The sequence below is a fragment of the Falco punctatus genome (assembly GCF_963210335.1).
Source record: "Falco punctatus genome assembly, chromosome: 10".
NCBI classification, from domain to species: Eukaryota; Metazoa; Chordata; class Aves; order Falconiformes; family Falconidae; genus Falco; species Falco punctatus.
Window position 1 is genome coordinate 18,208,677 of NC_137590.1, and position 24,664 is coordinate 18,233,340.

A 24,664-nucleotide genomic window follows, 5' to 3' on the forward strand; every position below is an offset into this window, starting at 1 on the left:
GTCAAGTCACTGTACAAAACCAACACAAATTACTAAAATACAGAAAGCAAGAGATTAGAATCTGTACCTGGAACAGGAACCGCCTCGCTGAAGGCACAGCTGAGCAAACCAACACCCAGTGCCCTAATGAAGCCGCTGGCAGACCAGGCAGCTTCAGCACATTCAGACCTTCCGAGCCAGGTGGAACATCACAGGAGTGGTCCTGCTCCGATTTACCCTAAGAGGGAACTTTTCCTGCAGGGGCACAAGGAAAGCCAGCCTCGCGAGGAGGATGGCTCCCTCCAAGCAATACATCACCAGAGCTCTCTCTGGAAAGGTGGGGAGGAAGCATCAAGGGCAGAAGGAATGGAGACAACTGCTGCCTGCCTTCACCCAAAGCATCAGCAGCAGTTGTATGCTCACCAGTCATGCAATGAGTACACCCCAGGCTTTCTGACCCCACCACAAAGAGGACCTTAGTAATAAATGACCTCTAAGTATGTAGTAAGCAAGCAATAGGAGAGGAACAGCCCCAGCTGGAGAGCCCTTTCAGCCACGCATTGGCTTCCTAAGTTAGCCAGCAAACGGAACAGGAAAATGAAAAATGAGGTTCAATTTTCAGCAGAAGCATTACCATGCCTTTGCACTCTTGCATTTCAACTTCAGCAAGCGACCTGCAGCAGGCTTTTGTCAGGTATTTGAGCAGTTAAGCAATTCTGCAGTCTGAAGAAGCACACATTCACATAAGAAGCTGCAGTTCTAATGCCAAGAAAGGATACAGGTGGGTGATACTGACCTATAAACATTTTAAAGAAGCCAGCCTAATGGAGTGATACTGGAATAGATTTAACTAAGTCTGTATCTGAGCATCGTAAACAGCAGAAAAGGACAACTGCTTGTACTCAATGGTATTTACAAAGTAGTCAGGTTCCCTTTATTGGCACCAAAGACTTGGTCTTCATATTAGCATCAACCTAGGAGAGGTCTGATCTTCCCTGCAATCAGGTATTTAGCTGGAACACCCCTCAATTGACACAATCGACACTGGCCTGCCACTTTTGAGGCATTTAATTAAAGCTACCACTGCTTTTGCAGCGATTAGAACAAAGCTACTGAATTACAAGAACTGTTCATTTGATATGGTTTAATCAAGCTGATAATTAGATTATCTATTTGAAATAAGCCAAATGTGTTTTAATTGACTTGCTTATATATGCAGTAACTAAAAACCTCAGGAATTGAAAGCCACTGTGGTTTTCACATTGCTTTGCTAGAAGTCATACTCTTCCCAACTTGTTCTGGGGTAACTGATCCCTTACTCTGTGTGTATCTCCCACGGCTAGTGCCCAAACAGAAGTGCTCTGCAGGAAGCAAATATTCATGTATATCCATGTTTTTCCTGGTTAAAAAAACCCACTAGGTTCTGGAAATCAGGAGGATGCTTATCAAGTCAGGCAGACAATTTCCTCCAAAACTGAAATTCTTCTTGCACAAGAGGCCAAGCTGACCACACAACCTCCACAGTTTGCAAAAGGACTATAATTTAAAAAATAGACCAGGCAGAGGAGGGTTTGGCAGTGGTAGACCAAGCATCCTACATAATCATGCCCTGGGGAGGATAACTTTTCCCAAGCTATACAGACCAGAGGTTTCCTTGCAACTCTCATCCTACTTTCTGTTGTCCCTACCGAAAGACTGAGCTTCTGGCAGGGGTGCTCTGCAGAAAGGTGAAAAACCCAAAATAAACCACCATGGCTTGCCTTAAAAACCAGCACCAGCCACCACCACCTCCTCAAGCTTTCTCAAGGAGCCTGACCTGGCCACTCACCACACACCCTTCACTGGCCAGGGCTTCACAGCCTGCTGGCATTGAACCAGTTCTACCAAAACCTCAGTACTATAGACATGACTTTGTTCATTCCACATCTGCTCTAAAGTTAGAGTCTGGTAGAGACTGAAGGAAGGAGATTTTTCAAACAGTGAGGTAGAGTCATTAAACAGCACAGTGACCGTCTTCCCTGTCTGACCCCGTAAGGAATGCCAAGACAAACAACAGCTTAAAGAAAATACCTTTTCTGGAACCTAAGCATAAGAACACATTAAGTAGCAACACCCAAACTGAAAACTGAGGGTTCCTCTCCCCACTTTCTTCCATTACATTGCCTGGAACTGATGCAACATGCATCTCCCAGTGGGGAGCAGGTAGCAACACCTTGCCATGCTGCATTCACAGCTAATGCTCTAACCCAGCTTTCACCACTGCCAGGCTGCAACTGGGAACATCAAGGGAAATACTCAGGTTGAACATGTAAAAAAGACAATCGAGGTATTGAGTTGGAAAAGCGTTAAAGTGGGAAGAGCACCAAGATTCAATGCAATCCATTTTATACACCTCAGTCACACAAGCCCTTTGACACGAAGTTCTTCAGCACAATAGTAATCAAGCAATCACAGGCAGTTTTTTTTTATTTATTATTTTTAAATAAAAGGAGGTTCTGTCTGTCTGCCTGGATCTCCTCCTTGGCATCTGTTCTCTAGTTCTCTCTCCCACATTCAGAGGTCAGCTGCTCCAATACTACAAAACATTTACCTACAGATGAAGTAAGTATCCAGAAATTTGTGAAAAGACAAAATAAGCCAACCCCACTTATTCTGACATTACAGCCAAGCAAATCCCTTAAGTGCCAGCAAGGAAAACAGCAGTACCATCCAGCAATGTTCCCACATGATTGTAAACCCTCCGAAATCCAGCTTTACAGCAGGAACACAGGACATATAGAAATACAACCCAAGTACCTTAACCAAATGCAGTCTGCATTACTGTCTCTTTCCACAGTTGATTCCTTAGCTAAACAAACAAAAACCAACCAAAAATCAGCCAAGTTTCTCCCTGATATACTCAGTTTGGAGACAGAGAAGGTTGTTCTTTCAGGTTGCACCCCACTGAAAACCCGAAGTCCAAAGTCAGTGAATTCTGTTTGTCTTCAGACACATGATTGAAACCCATTTGCTCTGTGCTGGCTCAACATTATCAGCAGAAATAAACCAATTTTGAGTGAATCAGTTACAACGTGTGGCTAAAAAGGTTCAGTTTCTACACAGGGAACTTCCCTACAATAAAACAACCACCATGACCCACAGAGTAGTTTGTACAAGCTGGAGCGTTGTTTATCCTCCCAAGTCCTTTTTCTGACCTAATATTCTAATGGAGGTGGGAACAACCAGGTTTAACATCCATAATTGATCTTGTTATTCCAGAGCCTTACACAATGTGAATTTATTACAAACCATCGTGACCAAAGGGGTGGGGGGCTGGGGGAGATACCAGCAGTTGACTCCATATCCCACAGAAACCAATTCCTCAGCATCTCTTGGAGAAACTCTCTCACCCCACCACATAAGTCACTCTCAGCCTGGAGAATTTTGTGCATTTTCTGTCCTGTGATTTGTCACATACAGGTGCAGAAAGAGCCACCCTGAGCCTTATGCTAAGCAGCCCTTGCTACAAGACCGCTGTAGTGATGCCACTGCCAGAGCTGGAGCAGTACTGCGACGGGCAAGAAGAAAAAAGCCTGCTAAACCAGCAATTCACCCACATGGCAAGCACATATCCAGCAACAGGCACCAAACTGTCTTGCTAGATTGCTCTATTAACAGAAGCCATGTTTAGCACACCGGGCTACTGAGAAGTCTTTCCATGCCTATAAAGTTGCCAGTATTGCATTGATTGCTTTGCTACAGGGATGCTCCTGCTCATTTCCTTCTTGGCAAAAAGCACAGAGCAGCTAAGACTCCTGCCTTACCTGTGATCTAGCAATCCCTTTTCTCCCCGCAGCGTAACACACAAGCAGGCTTTTGAACGCTGCTCAAAACTAAACCATCTGACAGTCAAGTGTATCATGCCTCAAGATCAGAGTCACACCGAGTTTATTTACAGCAAGTATTGTACTCATTTCAGCTGGGAGGGGAGAGTGCCAGGGCTCTTCATTCTCTTTCCACTTTTTTATTGCTTCACAAAGCAAAGAAGGAATAACAACTGTGCCTAGAAGTCTCCAAAAAAATCGCAAGGTAATCCAAAGAACGAAAAGTGAAGATACTTAAGACTGAACTAGCCATTTACTGCTTGCAGCTGAGGAACTGGGTTAATGGTAAGAGGACATTTAGGTATAACTATTGGAAACAAAACAAGTTCAGAGCAGCAGCTTGGTCTAGCCAGCTGCATCCAGGGCCCACCAAGCATTTTAAAGCTAGCTGGAATCGCTGTCTCCTCCTTCAAACTGGACTAGTTCTGAAAAACTGTCTTGACAGCTATTGAACCCAAACCAGATCAGAATAAAGATAGATTAAAAAACCAACACTGGTCCAATTTTCTGCTAGAATAAAACCACTACCCAAACAGCAAAAGCAGAAGAGAGTTGATGCCTCATTAGTAAGAAAATAAGCAAGTGTGTTAACAGCTGCATTTTCTGTAATCACGCAGCTGCAGCATCTGTCTCTCCCTCTCTATCACTTGATTGCAAGTGAAATTAGAAGAAACTAGTCTGGGACACCCATTCAAGCACCATTTCCTTTCCAAAGCTTCACTACGGAGATGCATTCGTTCCAAGGAGATGATGCCAAAAGCACAGAAATTTAAAGCTTTTAAGGCTCCTAATCCATTTGGCACTTCAGTAATATACAAAGAGTTACGACAACACCGATCTTCTCCATGCACAGCATCATTCTGTCGACTTTCAGCCCCTGTGTTACTTGAACAAGTTATATCCATTTAAATTGGCACAGCTTATGCTATGACAACAGCCTTGTAACTGGAAGGATCTGGAGGATTGGCTCCTTTCTCCCTACTGCTTTTACAGTCGAGTAATTCTCTGTGCTATAAGGAACGTGTTGCATGAAGGAAGCCTCCCAGGAGCTCTCAGAAATCCAGATAAATCACAGGAGCGTCAGGTATCCCAGGCTGAATTACCAAAATGCTGTGCGAGTCCCACGAGCGGAAGCATCGTTTCAGTCTCAAACATTTAGAAAAACTCTAATTGTTGCAGGCTGCAATTTGTCTTCCCAGGGTCCAGCCCCGATTTTTCTCTGGAGACCCATCAAAAGCTCCATCATCCACATGCTCCAGAGAAAACTGTTTATACAGAGCTCATTAGACTGCAGAAAAGGCTTGTTTCTCTCTCTCTCATTGGCACAGCCCTAACCATTTGCCAGCACCTCCTGAAAACCACATGAACACCGCATTGGAGGATGCGGCCCATGCCTCCGTAGCATCAATAAAGCCTGCAAAAAAGATCTGGGGCAACTCTTACACAGTCAAGAGAGGATCTGTGGAAGCTGTATGGGACTACACACTGCTCCACTCCCTGGTCCAATACCAGTAATTACAACTCCATTGCGAAAGCCTGTGCTGCAGCCACATAGCTGGGAGTGCTGCAGCACATGTGTGGCTGTGATAAATTACAGTGCTCAAACAACTGCAATTATAACCCTATGCTTTAAAACCAGTAGTGCTACACCTGTCTGAAAGCAATGGCAAGCTGAGAGCGAACCAGGCTGGGGTGCAGTCCCTACTTGCAGGGCTGACCACTTGAATAAACATGAGCTAGACCTGTTAACACCCCCGGCAGAGCAGCTCCCCAGCTGATTTCTTGGGAGGGCCTGTCCTAGCCTTGATTATCTGGTTTCAGATCTTGCCTAGTGGCAGTGCTCTGAAGCGCTTTGCGGGGAAGCCAAAATTAAATTTCTCTGGCTGTTCTCACACTCTCCACAGCCCCAGCAAGCAGTGTTCACAAGGAAGAAAAAAAAGAAAAAAGAAAAAAAAAGAAAGAAATCCCTGCTGCACCACCAAAGCCCGAGCTCGGTGCCTGACAGCCGGATGGCCAGGATCCTGCTCAGCACCCAGAGCAGGCACAGCACCCTGGGCAGCAGCACTCCCCAAATCCCAGCTCTGCGCTCCCTCTCTCCGGGCAGCGTTTATGCCCAGCACGGCCACGCAGCTTGCCAGCCCTGGGGAAAGCGGCCCTTTGAAAGCCTCAAATGCAGACAGTTGGAATTCAGAATTCCCTGATCAAAGCAATTTGGAAAGCCCGAAGAGGCAGGCTGGGTGGGCAGGGGAAGTATTTCGCATCCCCTGACCCCCTGCCATCGCCGTGGCAGAACTACCAGCGAGCTGCAAGGTGCGAGCCCACGCTGCGACCGCTGCACAGCACAGACATGCCCACAGCTACAAGGAGGCTTAGGTTCAGACTTTGACATCTTTTGGCAAGGGCAGGCACATGCTTTTGGAGAAGAGATTGTAGCAAGAACTGTTCAACTAACTTTGCTTGCTAAGTTTTTCATTTAGGAGTAAGCTGCTTAATTCAATTCACATCCAGCTGAGAAAAGCCAGCTCTCTCAGTATCAGTGGAAAAGAATGATGTACAAGTCTAGGGGAGAGTAGGAAGACATTTCCTCAAAATCAGTAACAAGGTGCATTGTTTGGGAGGCTAATGCAGAGCACATTGCCTTTCCAGAGAGGCACCAGCTCTCCTTTCGCCAGTAATGCAGCTTTGTAGCATCGGTAATGTTATATTTTCAGCAAAAGGCTGTCACTTAGGTTGACTATTCAGTAAATGCTATAGTAAGAAATAAATGTGGGAAGTAAGGTGTGACCTCAACAACTCAAACATCAGTCACCAAAACCAGATCAGGCTTTATAGCCACAGTCTTGTTTACATATTTGCCTTAAATTAAAACCAAAGTTTCTGAATGCAAAGCCTTCACTGAACACTTATTTGTACAGCCATGACCAACACTTGCAAACCCACTTCCTAGAGCCTGTAAGAACTAAAGATTTCCAGCCCCAGCTGTTGCCACAAGCCTTCTGCTTGTGACTCACAACACAGCAGCAGTGTCCGAACATCTGCAGAAAGTTCGGATGCTTTTGCTGCTGTCTGCAGCCTTGCCACACAGCACCATGAAATTGCTCCAGGTGAGTTCAGAGCTCACAGCACTGCCGGTTTCATGCTCACTCTCTGGGGGAAAGATGCAAAAGCTGTGCTTATCCACAAGCAAAGCCACCCTCACCTCCCCCAAACTCCAAAACCATTACAAACCCAGCAAAAACTGGAAGCAGTTGGGGATCAGAATTTTGTTCTACCTCCTTATATTGCTCGGATGGAGAAGATTACCATCTTCCCTCCTTCAGAAGGAACACATTTCTTTTGCCTTTTGACAAGAAAAAGAGGGATGCACCAGGATGCGAACAAAACTTTGAGCTAACAGACACCTTAAGGCTGACAGAATACGCACCAATTTCTGAACAGTATTTTAATCCTGCATTCATCACTTCCTACAGAAGAGCCTCATAGCTGTAGCAGCAGGAACCCACTGCCACTCCAAAGTTTTCGGCCAGTAGCCATTGGCTTTGGATGTTATTCTGCAAACTATCTGTTTGTGCACCAAGCAGGGACTTTAGGGAAAAATAATACACAACCATGTCATTAGAGACACAATCAAACAAGCATACACACAGAAGGCCAACCCCCTTCTCGAACAGAAACCACCTCTTTGCCAGTGCAAACACTAATTATTCCCACAGTGCAAAGCCCACCATCGGCTTCTCGTCTCTCAAAACAAATGTGAGAAAAAAAAATTGAAAAGTAAGAAGTGAGAATGATGGATAACCAGACCCAACCACACTGCTGCGATGCAAGCCCAGGTAAGGCAAAGGAAATCCCTGGCATTTGCAAGCACAGGCAATGAGTACATGGAGGTGGGGGTGAAAAATCAGGCTCAACTTGTCTCAAGGCTGACAACTTTGAATGAAAGCACTCACGCTTAAGAGACGCTTTGACACTTGGCCTTTGCTGTAACACTCCCCAGTGAATCAGTCATTAAGGCTTCCTTTTAACGAAGACAGGCAGAGTACAGAGATTAGGCAAGATGAGCCCTGGAAAGGATGGGGGTGTGTAGGCTGGACCACCTGAGAAACTGGCTAAAGTTTACACTGATTTTACAATTCTTCTGAAACATCCCAGAGAACATCAGCAGCGACTACTACTACACATAATGTATTGGATATATTAAATATCACAAGTTTACAAAGAACTGCCTATTAGAACTTTAAATAGGCTCCATGTAAAGCTGCCTATGTGACAGCTACGCTAACACCACCCTGTAAGGTATCTATAAGTAGTCTGAAAAACCAAGTCAAAAATATTCCAGGACAGCTTTGACAGTTGTGTTTTTAGAAGGAGCACAAGCTTTGCCAATCAAGTTAATCAAGGTTTAAAGAAAAAAAAACCCACCAACCAAGCCCTGCTCATCTGACTTTCCATATATGCAAAATGCAAACTAAATTCCTTCACGGCAGAAGGCTGAGTCTGGTAAAATATCAATCATATGTCACTTTGCTCAGATAGCTCTGGCACCAGTCCTGGTTATACGGACAAAATGGAATAACAAATTATTTCCAAGACTTTATTTTGAAGAACAAGGTGCAAGATTTTTCTATAGTAAATATTAAAGCTCTTCTATATATTAAAATCACACTCTTCCACGACCGCTTTAGGAACTTCCTCCAAGCTGCTCAGCTTAAATAATTCAAGATGTACCGTGATTTCATGTATTACATGTGCATCTGCAAAACTGTGCTGCCTTTGGGAATTTCAAGGGCAGGTGCATCCCTGCCAGCTCCTCTCCATTTCACAAGGCTGTCGCTGCCACCCTATCACAGGATCTGGACGTCCCTTCTCCTCTCTCCAGTACATCTCCCTCCACAAAGGTCTCCATTCACTCTCAACTCTTTTGACTATAAACTGTCAGCACAGCACCCCTGAGATTCAAAGACAACACGTCACTACTCAACAAGCTCAGAAGTTGCTTTAGGGGAGAAAAAAAAACAACGCAGGAAATTCAGAGAAGGGCAAGGCATTCCTTCAATATACCATTTAATTAACTATCCTAAATTCTGACCCAAAATGCAACTTCAAGGACTTTTTTTTTTTTTTTACACTTTAAATAATCTTCATCTTATTTTCGTTACCTCAAAGCATCCCCTCAAAACTATCTGACAATACAGTACCCCACCTCTATGTCTGAATCCTTGGCATTGGGGCTCCAGGTACTGCCTCTGTTACCATCTCTGAGAGGAGTGCACAAGAGAGACTGCATTTTAAAAATTTAACAGGCACACATGTTTATAACCTCGACTTAAACTCACAGAAGCTTTAAACCCAGGCAGGCAAAAAAAGGCTATGCTAAATAACAAGTTCATGTAATATTTTTGAGGATTTCTGTGTTCTGACTCATCCTCAGCTGAAATACGTTGACCAAAACTACCTCTCCAGACCAACGCTGTAATCTGAATGTATTTTCAGTTCTAGAATAAGTACTTAAGACAGCATCATCTTTCATTTGGAAATACCTATTGTCAATATGCGGTTTTAAACTTAGTTTCACATCAATTCAACCTCAACTTGGTCCATACAAAGCAAGATGTGCACAGAGCAGAACACCTTCCTGATATTTCAAACTTCTTCCATCACAGGTTTTTATTCCTCTTTATATTCAGAGTGTACAGACATTTCAAAAGAAAATGCACTTTCTATTTCTTTACTCTCACTTCCCTACCATCACCTGAAATACCAGCATCCTCCACACACCTCCCTAGCTGGGGACACAGGTGACGGAGGACTACTCACACTGAGCAGTTTTCCATCTGGGAGCTTCACTCCCAGTCCAAAATCCCAGTCAAAGAAAGGCTTTACAAAACCCTCATTCCCCCCAGAATCCCTGTAACCAAACACTCTCCTTCCCCAGACACATTATAAATTACAGTGCCACGCTGAACGCTAAGCAGAGCTTAAATGTGAAGCTGGCTTTGCTACATTTGAACTCATGGAATAAAAGTTCAGATGTGACTGAAGCATAAGACATTGTCATCAAATTGGGCAGAACTTCAGGGCTAGAAACTGGGAGCTGTCTATATTCCCACATCTTGTAGCAGCACAGTTACGACCAAGGTAAAACTGCCAAGCTTCACTAAACTTAGTGTAAAACCTTGCCTCCCTCTCTTTAACACAAGAGCACACTATTTATAAATGAGTACAAGGCAAGTGAAAAAGTTCCTCTTAAAATTTCACAACTCCGCTGGTTTAACGTATTAGGTCAGTCAAAATTTAGCACAACCAAATGGTGCTGCAACACCTGATTTCTCAAAGGAGAACAAGTTTCTAAATTCCTAAGGTGGTGTTAGTACACTCACCTGTATGACCAAATTCAGACAACTGGGTTTTTTGTTGTTGCTGTTTTATTTTTTTGAAGGGTAGTTTGTTAATTGATTCTCCATTAAGGGAATTAGCAGACAGGAACACATGCTCTGGTGAGGCAGCGGGTAGAAAGGTGCAAGCCAGAGAGGCTTGAGGAGTCAGTGCAGAGCATGCGGGAAGTCCCACGGCACCGTCATCCTTGTGCGGGAAACTGAAGATTTTAGTCTGGAACCTGAAGTTATTAATGTCTTCATCAGACCAGCCTGAACCTCCACCAGCCATTAAGTGCTCTAAGTTAACTGCTTGGCAATTACATTTTTCATTACTAAGTAACTAGCATGTCAAGTTTTTTAAGTGCCCAACACTTCCAGAATTATTAGGGGTCCAGGCTGGGCTGGGGAAACCCAAGCACGGTGTGCGGACCGTTCACCACGTCCAACACAGCGGCTACCACAGCACTTCTGGCCAAGGCAAAGGAATCACCCTCCTCTGTGCAAACTTGGTTTTGATAATTTAAGCCCAGGAAAGCAGAGGGACTCAATGCCTGCATTGCCAAAGGTCCCAAGCAGAGCTGGAAGAACATTTCCAGTGACCAGAGCTGGCACGGTGTTGCCATCAGAAATCTGAGACGCAACTCTCAGGCAAGACAGTTGGATGATGTTATATATCTCCATACAAGAACTGTCAAGTGGTATTAAAATAACAGAAACCACAAGCCAAACATCGGCAATTCAGCCACCTTTGACAACTAGAAGCCTAATCACTGGAACACCGCTTCCATGAGAGCCCATTTAACTCCCATCGGAAGCTGGCCTAGCTCCTTCATCCTTTACCCATATCGTTAGAGGTATATTTGAGTACACACATTTACTTGCGCCCCAGGTTTTGATCAGTCATGGCAACAAATATCTCCTTTAAATAGACCGGAAGGTATTTGCAGACCTGCGCTAGGAGTGATTTGTTTTATATTCACTCATTAACTTGCATTTATCTACCTACACATGCATGACATTATTTGGCCGTTCAGAAAGAGAGTGATTAAACACACTTTGCTTCCACAGCAATGGGTACGGTAAGACATTTTCAGTAAGGTAAGCCATTTAAATTACATCACACCAACGTACTACTTAGATTTTGTTGCATCTTGCACAGCTGGAAGGAAAACAATTTTAAAAAGTCAGGAACAATTAAGAACAGTAAGTTACACACTATCCCAAGAGCTCTGGACTGAACAATGTGGGGGGTTGGTTGAAGAAGGGCCCCCACGGGGCACCGCTGAGGTTATGCTCCCTCAGCTGCAGCACAGACACCTGCCTCTGCTCCGTCACCTTACACGGACAGCATGTCCCAAGAGCCACACGTGAGTAGACCCTGCTAAGAGCAGCTGTCTACAAGAAGGAATATTTCAGAATCATCTATTGAACCTGCCCAGTTACTGCCACTTCCTACATCCAGTGCTCTGCTGTAGAAGCAAAGCACTGGGTTTTGCACCTCAATTATTCTCAAGCTGGTCCACAGAACATCCCCGTGAGCCCGTGGGGGATAGATGGCCTAAAGAAAACCACCGTACAGTAGAATCAAACATGGCCTTTCCCTGAACCTAACGATTCTGTGACAAAACACAACAACAGACATAGCAGGTTCCCTGGAGGCTGAGACTACTCAATATTTTATTAACAAGTCACGTAGTATTTTATTAGCAAGTCACAGACTCACCCACAGGTAATACTTCGAGAGGCAGCAAGCGAGTCAGAAGACAAGCTATGGGTTCACATATGATCTTGATGGACCAAAGAAGCATTAAAAAAAAAATAAAGAGCACACCACCAGGGAGAGATCTACAACCTGCACACCCCACAGGCAGGAATCATCAGACACACAAATGCAAAATGGGCAGCAGCCAGGAAGGTGGCACCCTGCAGAAAGCAGCTAAGGTTTATTGAAGAGCACAAGCTGGATGAGTCAACAACATCCCAATGTCATGAAAACAACTCCAAACATCATCCTGGGGTAGATGCCCAGGAGTGCTGCAGGTCAGCCAGGCCATGCGCGGGGGGAAAGGAGTCCGGACGGGAGCAGGCTCCAGCTGGGCCACGTCTTCCCGTGCTGTGCGCGACACTGCATGAGCAAGGGAGCAGCAAGGATGAAGGACTTGGAGGTGACCAGTGAAGAGGTACAGGGGCATACATCATGCAATTAAGAAGAAAAAAAAAAAAAAAGGAGGGGGGCAGAAAAAGGTAGAGAAAAAGAGTTCATAACATGTACGAAGGTGGTGATACGGCATTCTGCATTCTGTAGGGAATGAGAGGAGAAGGAAAAGACTTAAACTGCATTTAGGGAGACTTAGAAGTCTTTTCCTACGTCTTTCCTTCCCACCAGGCTAGGGAAAGCAAGATAATGCCTAAAGAAGCTGAGGTTAAAAAAACCCAGTAGTTAAAGGAACATCTGTTAGCAATGTTTCGGTACAATTTATCCCCTGCCCCACAAGCAGGGCTGACCATGACCACTCTAAGGTCCTTCTCTATACCCGCTGCTGCCATGGGGACGGATAACCTGGGGGACATAGAGCTAGCAAAGGCCCTTGAAAGTTTTATTGTTGTGTTCGCTATTTGAGTTAATTAAATTAACTATTTGTTAAGAGCACGCACGTTCAGTATTGCGGCTCTCCTCAACTTCCACATCCATCCAGAACCACAATTTCAGGCTAACAGCACGTCTCATAAGCCTACACTAAAAAAAGAGGCTAGTTAACCCACCCCGGCTCCATACCCCGCTGCCATACCGCGTGCCACACGCCACGAGAGAACCAGAAGCCACTCCGTTCACACAGAGCACAGGCATTTTCTGGCGCAGATAAACTCCTGAGCACCAAGAGCTACAGTTTGCTTTGAGACTAAAGCAGATTCATTAGATGACTTCCAGCTTCAACACAAATCTCGACTACAGTTACTCTTACTTTATTCATACCCGGCCATTTCAGATGCAAACTTGTGCCTGCAAGTGGGGCGCATTTATTCAGTTGCTCCCTAAGCAGAGGCACCATCTCATCTCAAGGGGAACCCAGCAACAAGTCTTGGAAGACTTCCATTTTCACATGAGTGCAGGTCACCATGAAGCCAGTGTGAACTCCAGAGGATAAACCATCACACCTCTGGCAAAAGAGCACAGTTACAAATTCATCTCTGGAACTGCAAAGCATTTACACAGTTCAGCCTAGTTTTATGGAAATGTCATGGGTGCCTCCAACTGGATTTTCTGGAAGGTCCCTTGAAGTCAGGCTGTGGCTTCAAAACATCTAAGCGTGTTGAGTACTGGGGACAAGAATCCTACAACTGCTATGCAAACTGCTCTTCACAAATGACTGCTCTGATACTTTGAAGACACCCCCCATGCTTCCTCCAACTCTGGCTTCAAGGGGAATATATTTGTAACAGGGAACAAAGCAGCAAAGCTTTTGAGGAACTCCTAGCACTGACAAGTAGAGCAAAAAAAAAAATAAAATCAGTTTGTCTGCTACAGGAGTTGAGAAGTTCAACACATGGGACAGATGGGTGGGGAAGAGAAAAACGCCCCCACGCATCCAAGTCACTGGCATAAGAGCACCAGGGTAAAAGATGCAAACTGTTACAGAGTTACGGACTCCAGCAGGCTGGGGTACAAGCAGACAAAACCTGAAGCTAGACCATCGTAAATCTGTCTGGAGAAGCGATCAGAGAAGGATGCCTGCAGCTGCGAGGGCTGCCAGCTGAAGCAGAGCCAAAGTGGCAGCGGGAGACACTTGCAGCTACTGGTCGAACAGCAGATGAACTGGTAGAAAGTTTCCAGGAGCTGCTAGAAGATAGAAGAAAGCTCCACAAGCTCCACTTTCCCATGCTGTGCCCAGACATGGAAGGGTAAACAGCAGATAAGGAGGTATGCGCTACAGACCTCCTCTCCACCTAAGAACCATGCTGCCATGCTATCTCAGCCCCAAGGACAACTCCCAGTACTCGTGCCTAGATACCCACCTCCCTGGAGCTAGTTTTGCCTTTCGCAGACCAAATCTCTGCAGATTTGATCCAAAGAGGATCTGATGCTGGACAACAGCTGCAAAGAGCTTTGAGCTGCGGAGTTTCTGCCTCATGTTGCAGTTACAACGCACAAGGATACAATATACCCATGCAGGGTAGCCCCCAGACACCAGAATTCCAGCTCCTGCTTCAGCTATTTGTCACAGTAAAACATTTTAAGTTCAAGGGTGCTAGAAGCATTCTTTAAACTAAAATGATGGATAATATCCCATTTCAGAGCTCCAAAGTGAGAACCTCGCTACTCATTTCAATAACAAAGATAAACATTTTATTTAATGGCTATATTAACAGGCAGAAAATACACTTCTCTCCAAAAAGCAAGGGGGACTTACAATTCTAGCTTCTGCAGAATTTAAATTCCCAATTAAAGATGAATTCCTCTGAATGGGGGGGAAAGAAAAAAAAAAGCCCTCATCTCTCCTAAACAGAAACAGAGTGCAAATTCTGCCTTTGAGTTTCCAGACTGCTCTGCTGCTGCTCACCTTGCTTACAACTCTGCCACGTAGCACGGGAGCCCCGGCTGAGCTGGGTGATGCTTCTCAGAGCCCCACAGACACAGGGCATGCCACACGTCCCGCTGGTTCTCTGCTGTGGTCGACACGGCCCGCTGGCTGCATATACGAACGGTCACAAATGCCAACAAACCGATGCAGCCTTATGCTCACTCTAACCTAAAGGCTTCCTTTCCTATCTCTGAAAAGCTAAGCATGCTTGAGCTGGCAAGCGTGTGGAAATTCTCATGCCTTGGGTAAAAGATGAGCCCTCAGGGCACTGGAGCACCTTCAGTTGGTCTGAGTGATCAGAAGCAAATATCCAAATATTCATCCGCTTTCCTGCTCCTCAGGCAATGCACATCACTGCTACCGCCCTCCAAAACAGCGCAGAAATACACCAGCGCGCAGTATTGAGACGCTTTAATACAACCAGGACACTGATCTTTAATCTACCTGAACACTTTCAATATTTTATTATTTTTTTTTTTGGTGGTGGTGGTGGAGGATCTACATATATTAGATAAAGACTCCTTTGGGTAGAAATGAGAGCAAGCATGTACAGCTTGCTTTGTTCAGCTGAGGGGCTGGACAGGTTTTTATACAGCTGCAGGAGTTTTCCAGCCTGCTAGAAAGGAAAGAGAATTAGGACCGCGCTATACAAAACCATAATCTATATGGGGAAGCATAAAGCTCTTAGAGCTGGAATGAGACCTCAGGGGCAGCACCTGAAGACACTTCCCTTTTTTTTTAATTTTTAAATTGACTGTTTCGTTTACACACAACACAGACTCCTTCAAGAGGAACCATCTGACCTCCAAGTACTCTAAACACTTTTCTATATAGGGTTATTACAGCTAACTAGGTTTTAATCATGTTTAAGTACTGAAAAGTAAAAATGCTGCTGTTGCGCTCGCTTCCCTGCCCCTCCATGGTCCATTTCTCACCATTGCCTCTGATGGTTTCCTTGGAAACATATGCAAGCTTAAATTGGATTGACATTCACTTAGTGGACAGATGGAGTTTGGAACAGCCCAGTGCCTGAAATTCAAGGCTGAGTCTTGGGATATGTCACATTATCAGTACAAAATACCACACACAGAGCTCCCCAAATGCCCAAACTTTGTGGAAAGGTTAAGGATCACCTAATTATTCAGTAATGAGCTTCGAGGTGGCATCTCAGGCAAGGTCAGAGATTACCCATTGTACTTGCATGAAAGCATCAGGCCAAGCACACGACAACATTTTTGTTTGGAGGGAAGGATTTAATTTTTGTTAAGCACTGAGAAAACAGTTCTTAAGCTCATTAGTGGTTTCAGGCAGGACAACTGATGCAAATCACACGTATGCTGAGCGCAGACAAGAGCCTTTCGCAAGTAGTGATGCGCTATCTGCACTGTAATTATGCTACCTGCATCAAAAACTTCAGTGCTAGGCTGAAGTTACTCCTAGTGAGCGATGCTGACCCACAGCCTCCACGTAGAGCTGCAGCCCCCTTCTTCCCCTGCACCAAGAGGGGCAGGGCTTTTAATCCCACCTGTCTAGCTCCAGAGGTGTCAGGACTGCAATTTCAGCAAAGCTGGTAATTTATTCTGAAGTGGGAATTATTCCCTGACTCTTCTTCCACTATATGGAAAGAAACAGAAATGCAAAAAATGAAAATGTTTTTGGTTTTTTTTTTTGAAGGCTGGCTAAACAGTGCTTTCCCAATCACACTATCTGTCCTCCCTAACAGTATTTGGAAGGATTCACCTCTCTGCAACCAGAACACAAGGACAGTAGAAATTCCAAACAATACATTCCTAGAGATCTTTCATGAAATCCAGCATCTAAGAAAGGGAAAGACAAGATGACAGGGCTCCCGTGAGAGGAGAGGGGGGCAGACAGCAGTTCGTTACATGTTCTGCCTCGCCAGGCGCCCTACCCAGCACGTGCTTGGTTATTGTATGTACCGCCCCTAGATAATTAGGGATGTGCGAGAGTTGGGGTTACCAAGTGATTATTTAGGGCACAAATCCCTGAAACTTCTGTGCTGGCTCACTTCTGTGGCTCATGCAATTCGCTGCAATCTAAGGAATTCCCAGTTTGAGATTTACCTGCCCAAGTAATCAGAATTTTCATACCTGTCCTGCCACCGGGCGTTTAGCCAGGATTTTAAGAAAGTCTCTTCTCCTCTGTCTACACATGATTATAGCTGCTAAATCCTTTCCCTTTGCTATCTTGCTAGCCTTGGAGATATCTGCTGTGTCGCCTTACCCTGAACCACCCTCCAGCCTTGGTTTCTTGAACTAATTTTGACTGAGCTACACAAACAAACCCGAACATGCGCTTTGCATCTGTTTTTTGGGCGCACCGATTTATCTTTAACTTAAAAACAACCTCCTGCTCCCACTTGTTTCCTCTGCCTTCCTGATCTTCCATGTTTATCAATACGTGATTATTGATGCTTATTCCTCACCACCTGCATCCTCCTGGGTGCCTTTCCATCCTTCCTCTGCAGAGGGAGATGCCTCAGTGCCCCTCTCCACACCCTCCCCCCCCCACCAAATCCTTTTCCTTTTTATGGTATTCCCAAGCCTAAATCAGCAAGAATGTGCTCAATCTGCCAACTGCCCTCATACTTACAGCAAACGATCGTATAACACCGTCGCTCCTGCCGAGCCTCGAGCCCCCCTCCATTTTAGGGTTTAGCTAAAACGCTCTTTAGTTTGGAGAACTTCCCGGCAGGATTCGGTGCGAGGTGCTTCCCGGCTTGGGCAGCGTCCGCCTGGCTGCCAGCAACGTGCTGCTGCAGCTGCTCGGCCGCGCTCCTGCCGCGGCGCCTTCTCCCTTCCAGCCTGCAAAAGTCAACTCAACCATCTTTCCTAGCATGCCTGCAACTCCCCATTTCTTTCTCTGCTGCCAATTTAAGCCTATTCCAGGTATTCCGCAAGCCCTCGAAGATATACAAAGATGACAAGCAGCAGAGGATAATGCTTTTACTGCACGAAGGCAGGCTAAAGCTCGCTATTTTCAGTGCTTTACACAGGCCACAGCCAGGAACAATAGAAGGCCATGCATGGTGTACGTATGAAGCAGCACAGTTCAGCGATGCCCATGGATCTCGATGCTTCTTTAGCACTGCGATTTCATTTAAAGGATGATAATTCAGACAATGAAAAATAAGCCACCAGCAAAGCTGTTTTATTCAAATCAATGCTAGGAAAATGCCTCTTTTTTTATTTCTAAGAGCATCGTAAATAATTTGAAATATTGATACACAGACAGTCACTAAAAGCCAAAATCTTTTATTAAAAAAAAAAATAAATAATCAAGCCTGCTGGGGAAAGCTGTATAGTTTCAAAGCTGAGCATGAGAAAGCCCTTCAAAAAACTGCCTGAAGAACAATGGGTGCCAGCAAGCACTCCTGTGATGTGGCTTACAAAGGGGGAGGGAAAAAATAATAAAAATCATAATTTTCTTGTTTAGGCACACCTTTGTTCAAGAGAACTGGGACACGAGGAACACAGCAACTGGCAGCTCTGAACCGCAACATCATCTTATTCCTGAACACGACACATTTAACAAACCCCACGCTCTTCAATGCCAAAATCACTCCAGTTCAGCCACACAGGAACCCACCTGCTTCGCAGGCAATTTCGAAAAGCTCTTACACAGGGCAGCACCCAGATCGGCAGCATGTTACAGCAGGAGAGCAATCCCACCCAGGCTGCGTTATACCCCAAGCAGGATGCACGCACGCCAAAGCCACCCCTCTGCCACCACTCTCCAGCACCAGCACGCTGTGCGCCACCCTAGTGTGGCACCCAGAGTGACAAGCTGACACTCCACTGATGCCACCAGGCTGTTTTTCACCACGGTACTAGGCTGCAGGTGTTATAGCAAGCACCTCTCCAAAGCCTGTACCACAAGTCTCTAAACACGCTTGGAAATTCAAATGGCAGAGGAAGGAGAATTGCAAAACAAATGATGGAAAGCAGCCCTCAGCAAGAATTCAACTGAGCATCTTTAATAAAGATGCGCCTATAACCCAAGTCAGATTTTTTTAAAAAAGGTGATAAAAGCACCATTCCTGGCCATGCCACATGTGAAAAGTGTAGACATAAGGCCCTGAACACGCTGTGCTCTCAGTGAGCTGACACACATTCCTTCCCCACGTTAATAGGTGTTTATTTGCCGTGCTCCCCTGCCACCGCACAGCGCAGCCACCGCACACGACTGCTTGGTGCCACCGGCCCTCCAGCACATTGCACTGCTCATTCCCACAGTTTTTAACTGGCCAAGGAAAGACACATTCAGCTCCCCATCACCGAGAGGCCGTTTAACACCTGCCTCAGCAGCAGGCTCACGCCCAGCAGAACCCAAGCAAAACCCCAAGGCATGCCTCATCTTATTTTTGACTCACATGGAGTTAATGACCTCACACCCTCTATGGAAGATTTCATGAAATTCAATGCACATCAATGATTAGCTGAACGTGAGAAAAATAACTGCTTCTCCAGGCAAGTTGCCCCCGTCCTCAGCTACAGAGAGCAGCGCTACCATCCCTAGCTGAGGGGCTTCCACTACAATTTAACTAAAAATATTCTTTGGAAATTACAGTAATATAATATCGATAGTTCAGGCATTTTTTTAAGAAGAGGGTCAGGTTGCCTCCTTTGCTCAGCTGACTGCACTTTCTACGTCTCGCCAGCTCTCCAGACTCTCTCCTATTTAGTATGGGTCTTCACCCACACTGTAAGAAAAAATAACACGTAACATTAATTAAATTCCAACGGCACAATGTCCAAGGGGACAGAGAACAGGTGCGAAACAAATTAATTTTAAATCAGATTTATATTTATTGTTATTAACAACACCTTTTGATTTAACTTTTTAAATTATCAGTCACTCATTTCACTTTACAGCAAGGTAAAGATTTCCACAATGCTGCTGTTCTGATGCAAGATTTTTTTATTTTTTTTTAACTCTGATACAAAATACCACTGCGGCTTGCTTTATTCTACTTTTCTTATAATAAAGCTTCACGCTAGAATATCAAGTCTGGACAGTAACTGGATAAAGGCCTATTGCATTGTCCCATACAATCACATTTCTTCCCGTCTTCAGAAATAAACCCAGTAGTATTACATTTAAGAGCATTTAAAGAATATCGGTTGCCAGTGCGAAGGCTTGGAGGGTTAAATTTTACTGGCCTTGTTACAGATAACTCACTCAGGGTAGCAATCTGGCCATTAATTTTAATAATTTTTGTCATAAAAAACATGCCTTTGGTGCAAATGAAAGAGGAGGTTGCTGCACTGGGCAGCTATAGCATTTCTGAAGAACCACCCCCCTCTACCCAAACACCTCGCAGCTCTCACGCTGAAGCAAAGGGCACAATTCCTCCCGAGCACCCCCTTTCCCCCCTGCCCTTAAACGTGGTTTGTATCCCAAAACCACGAATACTCCCCAGCCTTCACACCGAGAGGAAATACCTGCAGACAGACACGAGTCTGCAGGCGCAAATACAGCCAGCTGACTTGCAGCTCACCTGTACCCTGCCCGTAAACAAGCACAAACACACTGCCAGGTGAAGCAGAGAAGCAAACCAGACAGTCAGAGAGCCCTGGGATTTGGAGGAAAGCCCTGGGGACCATCGAACTTCCCTACCCTGGCCCACAACAGCCCATGGCACAAAGCACACAGCTCATGTTTGAAGCTATTTTTAGTTTTACAACTTCTTTGGGGTGTTTATTTTTTGGGTTTTTTATTTCCCAGTTATCTGAACTGCTGTTTCATGTATTATTAACAATATGATAGTTGTGACTTAATTAGTTCGGCTGCTCGGGCACAAAGCAGAGTTGTTCCCGTTGTTACTTCCACAGGGTGTATTGCCATGGTTAACTGAGTATTAGATGGGGCAAAAAAGCAGCTCTGCACAGCTCCTTTGGATGCAATATTTGCACATCTGAGCATACCTGTCTATTTTCACAGCACCAGATACAATCATTCATTCATTTTCTCATGATCTGAACTTAATGCCAAGCAGTGAGCGTGCCTTTGCTTATGATTTCTAATTATTTTTCAGTTGTTTACTTTGGATAGATTTGCTGCTAAGGGCTTATTTTCAGTGCTGCAGTAGTATTAGAAAAGCATTTGCTGAAGGGTGTATTCCCCCAAAATAATCACCAAGCACTATCTAAATTGGATATCCATAGGCTGTACCAACACACACATCCCACTGTCTGTGCAGCCCCTGAATCACACAGTAGCAATTAACACCATCACAAACAAAATTAGCTTACGTATTCTGCCCAGAGAGGTGAAAAACCCAAATAAATAATAAGGCTGTCAGCCTGCAGACAGAAAGGTGATGCAAATGACTGGCAAGAAGGACAGAACACCCAACTTTAGAGTAATTGATATAGTTAGATAAGAAAACCTCAGCAGCTTCTGAAATAATAACATTTCTGCTACAGAACCAGGGTTGTAACTGTTCCCCCCCCCCCCCAAACGCTACATTGCTAGGTGGTATTATACTGTTCTGAGCTATTGCCATCATCAACCCACAGTGAAAAGGGCATCCAGAAAGGATCCACTCACACAAAGTTGAGGCAATTATTTTCACCTGCAGCTCTGGTGTTTTCCAGCTGATTTTACACCTAGGAGTGATGCTACGCTTCACTGTGGTAGCAGCGCTGTTCTGGTCGAGAACAGCAGTTAGAAAGCCTATGCTGCTGCTCCATTTAAAATGCTACACTGAATTCATTAGGAAAACAAACAGAAATCAATGTTTAAATCCAAAATGTCCTGTTAAATCAGACTAACACACAGTTTCCTATCACAAGCAAATATTTAGACAGTTCCAGCTGAAGCCTGAGAACGATTCAGGTAGCTAGGACATGACAAACGTGAAGGATGGTTCGGGATGAATATGTTAGCAGGATATTTCCGTTAGAGCGATCAGCAGCATGTTGGTATTTAAATCACATTAAGATTTCAAAAGCATCAGTCTATCATACAGTTCATGTCACCCTACCTCTCACAACCGTAAGGACTGGAAACCTTAAAATAAAAACCTGAGACCCCAGAACACAGTCCTGCAACCACAGCACCAACGATCACACAGAGCCCGCCAGTCTGGAGCAAGCGCTTTCCAATTGTGGCAAACTGATGGACAGATCAATTAACCAGGCTAGCAAAAGCCCAGAAAAGCCTTTTGCTTTGAGGTTCGCCTGCTCCTGACAATGATGACTTCAGATGGAGAGCGAGCACGAGGGGCAGCTGTATTCTTTAAAACAAAACAAAACCAGAACCTCTTTCAGATAAGCACTGGTGGAAAGAGAGAGGGAGGAAGGGGGTGGAAAGGGGCGGGGGGGGGGGGGGAAAGTGTGGAAGAGAAGGCAAACAGAATAGATCCCAAACGCTCGGATTTTTCAAGTTTTCACGGCTGCTCTTTTGAAAGAGAGGGGGTCCCTACGACTGCTCGCGCCGGGGCGGGGAGAGAGATGGCGGGGCTCGGGCATCCCCGCATCGGCGACTGGCTGTCGAGCAGTAGCCCGGAGAGCACTTGCTAGTCTGCCGAGATCTGCCCAGTCACATGTGCTGGCTCCTGCGCCTTGTAGAAGCAGCTGGAAAGGAGGGAGCCAGCGGAGCTGCCTCCATTAGGAGCCACCGCTACACAAAAGGAGAAGAGGAAACAAGCTCTCAGCCACCCGGGCTACCGACAGGAAAGGAGAGGTGGTCAGGGCCAGGGGAAACGCACGGCAAGTGCGGCCGAGAAGAGACCGGGGGGGGCTGAAACACGGTGAAAATGAAGAACTCCCCCGCGGTCCCCCCGAGCGGCAGGATGGCACCTGCGCTCGTAGGGCGACACCTCACACAAACCACGGTGAAGTCGACGAAGTTGCCCGTTAATTAACGGGCACCCGGGCGAGGGGGCTGATTTCCAGGCTCAGGTTTGGGGGGTCCATTCCCCCCCCCCAAAAAAAAAACGCCAACCCGCCGCCACGTCCACCCTGGGCAAACTTCCCCAGGGGCAGCGCTGGCTCCGCCGCGACTGCCGCCCGAGCCCCGCGCCCCGGGAGGGCCCGGCCCGGGGACAGCGGCTCCCAGCCCGCGCTCCCGCCGCCTCTCCCCGGGAGGCGCCTCCAAACGGCGGCGTCGGGACCAGCCCTCACCCTCCCGCTGCCCGACCCCCCGGCGGCAATAACCCCCCACCCACATACACCCCGGCTCCGGCCCCGTAACTCGCCCGGGCCGGGGCCTCCCCCCCCCCGCCCCGCCTGTCAGGCGGCCGCCGGCCCCGCCGCCTTTGTCCTGCCGAGCCGCCGGGGCCGGACGGGCGGCCCCGAGGGAGGGCACGCCGGGCCGCGGCTGGGGGCTGCCGGGCCGGGGGGGGACGGGCGGCCGGGGCGGGGGTCAGGCCGGGCCTCGCCCCCTCCGCACTTCGCAAGTTAACGGCCGCCGCGCGTGCTCAACCGCCGCCCGCACCTGAGGGCGGCCCAGCCCGGCCCACCTGCAGCCGAGGCCGCTTCCCCGCGGGGCGCCGAGCCGCGGCCGCCCGCGATGCCCTCCCCGGGCTCCCGCCACCGGGGCCGCCCGCCGCCGCCGAAGAAAGTTCCCGGTAGCCCCGCGCGCCGCCTCCCGCCCCCCCCACAACCGCGCCCCGGGGCGGCGGCACCTGCTCCCGGCCCGCCGGAGTTACCGGAGGCGGAGGGGACGAGGCGGCGCCGCGGGCTCCACCGGACGATCGGCACGGCCGCGTGGGGACTCACCGGGGCGCGCTCCCGCGCCGCGAGGCTGCCGCAGGCCCCGGCTGGGGAGAGATCCAGCGACGGGAGCCCTCCCGGGGCGCCCGAGTCCCGGGCTCCACGCTGCTGCGTCAGCGCCGCCTCCTCCCGGCTGCGGGATGGGGATGAGGCGCCCCCGCTGCCGCCGCCCGCCCTCGCCGCAGGGCGTCGTGATCCGGCGCGGGGCGGGCGGGCGGCGCGCAGAGGCCGGGAGCGGGCGGGCGGGCGCCGGGGCCGCGGGGAGGAGCAGGAGGCGCCGCCGCCGCTCGCCGCCGCGAACTCCCCGCAAGCCGCGAGCCCCTCCGTCCTCCTTCCTGCTTCCTCGTCCCCAGCCAATGGCCGCCCGCCGCTCCGCCGCTCGCTCCGCCGCGCCGGCCAATCGCGCGCGCTCCTGCCCGCCGCCGCCGCCCAATCGCCGCGCACGTCACCGCCCCTCGCCCCCCCCGCCCCACAGCCCCGCTCCCCCCCCACCCCCCCCCACCCCCCCCCGGCCCCTCACCGCCCCGGCCGCTGCCCCGGCCGCCCGCCGCCTGCCGGCACCGCGGCGTGAGGGGGGGCCGCCCCCCCCACCCCGGGGCGACCAGAGAGGGGGGGGGCACCGACCTGGGGGCGCCGGGGGAGCCCCCGCGGCGGGCGGTTTCCCCACAGGACGGCGAGCGCAAGGCGCGGCCCCGCGCCCTCCTGTCAGCGGCGGCGCGGGGAGCGGCGGGCACCGGCGGGTTCCTCAGCGGAGCCTCCGCTCCCCCAGGCGCCTTCGCGCCCCGGGGCCGTTACCGGCACCTCCCGCCCGGCCACCGGCGGCCTGCGCGGCCCGGAGGGCGAGCGCGGCCCGGCCCCGCGGCCCCGGCCCGGCGGGGGGTCCCGTCAGGCTCGCCCTTGCCCCCCCGCTCCCTGGAACCGGGCCCGTGCGCCCCAGCTCCGGGAGAACTTCGCGGCGGCGGGGGCTCGGCCGCCGTGCGGGAGCGGGGGCGCAGGCAGCCGCAGCCCGGGGGGCAGCCGCCGCGGCGGAGGGGAGCCAGGCAGGGCGCAGCGTGTCCCCCATCCCACCCGCCGCGTCCCGCCACCGGCACGAGGGGTCAAGGACCCTCCTTGGCTGGTCGCTC

General features: G+C 48.3%; 1 protein-coding gene across 2 annotated transcripts in view; it reads right to left on the minus strand.

Moving 5' to 3' along the window:
• Positions 1–23,956, minus strand: part of BAHD1 (bromo adjacent homology domain containing 1) — a 37,712-nt gene extending 13,756 nt beyond the window's left edge. The window contains exon 1 of one of the 2 annotated variants that reach the window (XM_080405019.1): positions 23,547–23,956. The gene's annotated coding sequence lies outside the window, so the exon portion shown is untranslated. Of the gene's footprint in view, positions 1–67; positions 22,115–23,546 lie in introns of those variants that run through there. The other variant, XM_080405018.1, reaches the window with a different exon arrangement.
• Between the last annotated feature and the right edge of the window lie 708 nt (positions 23,957–24,664).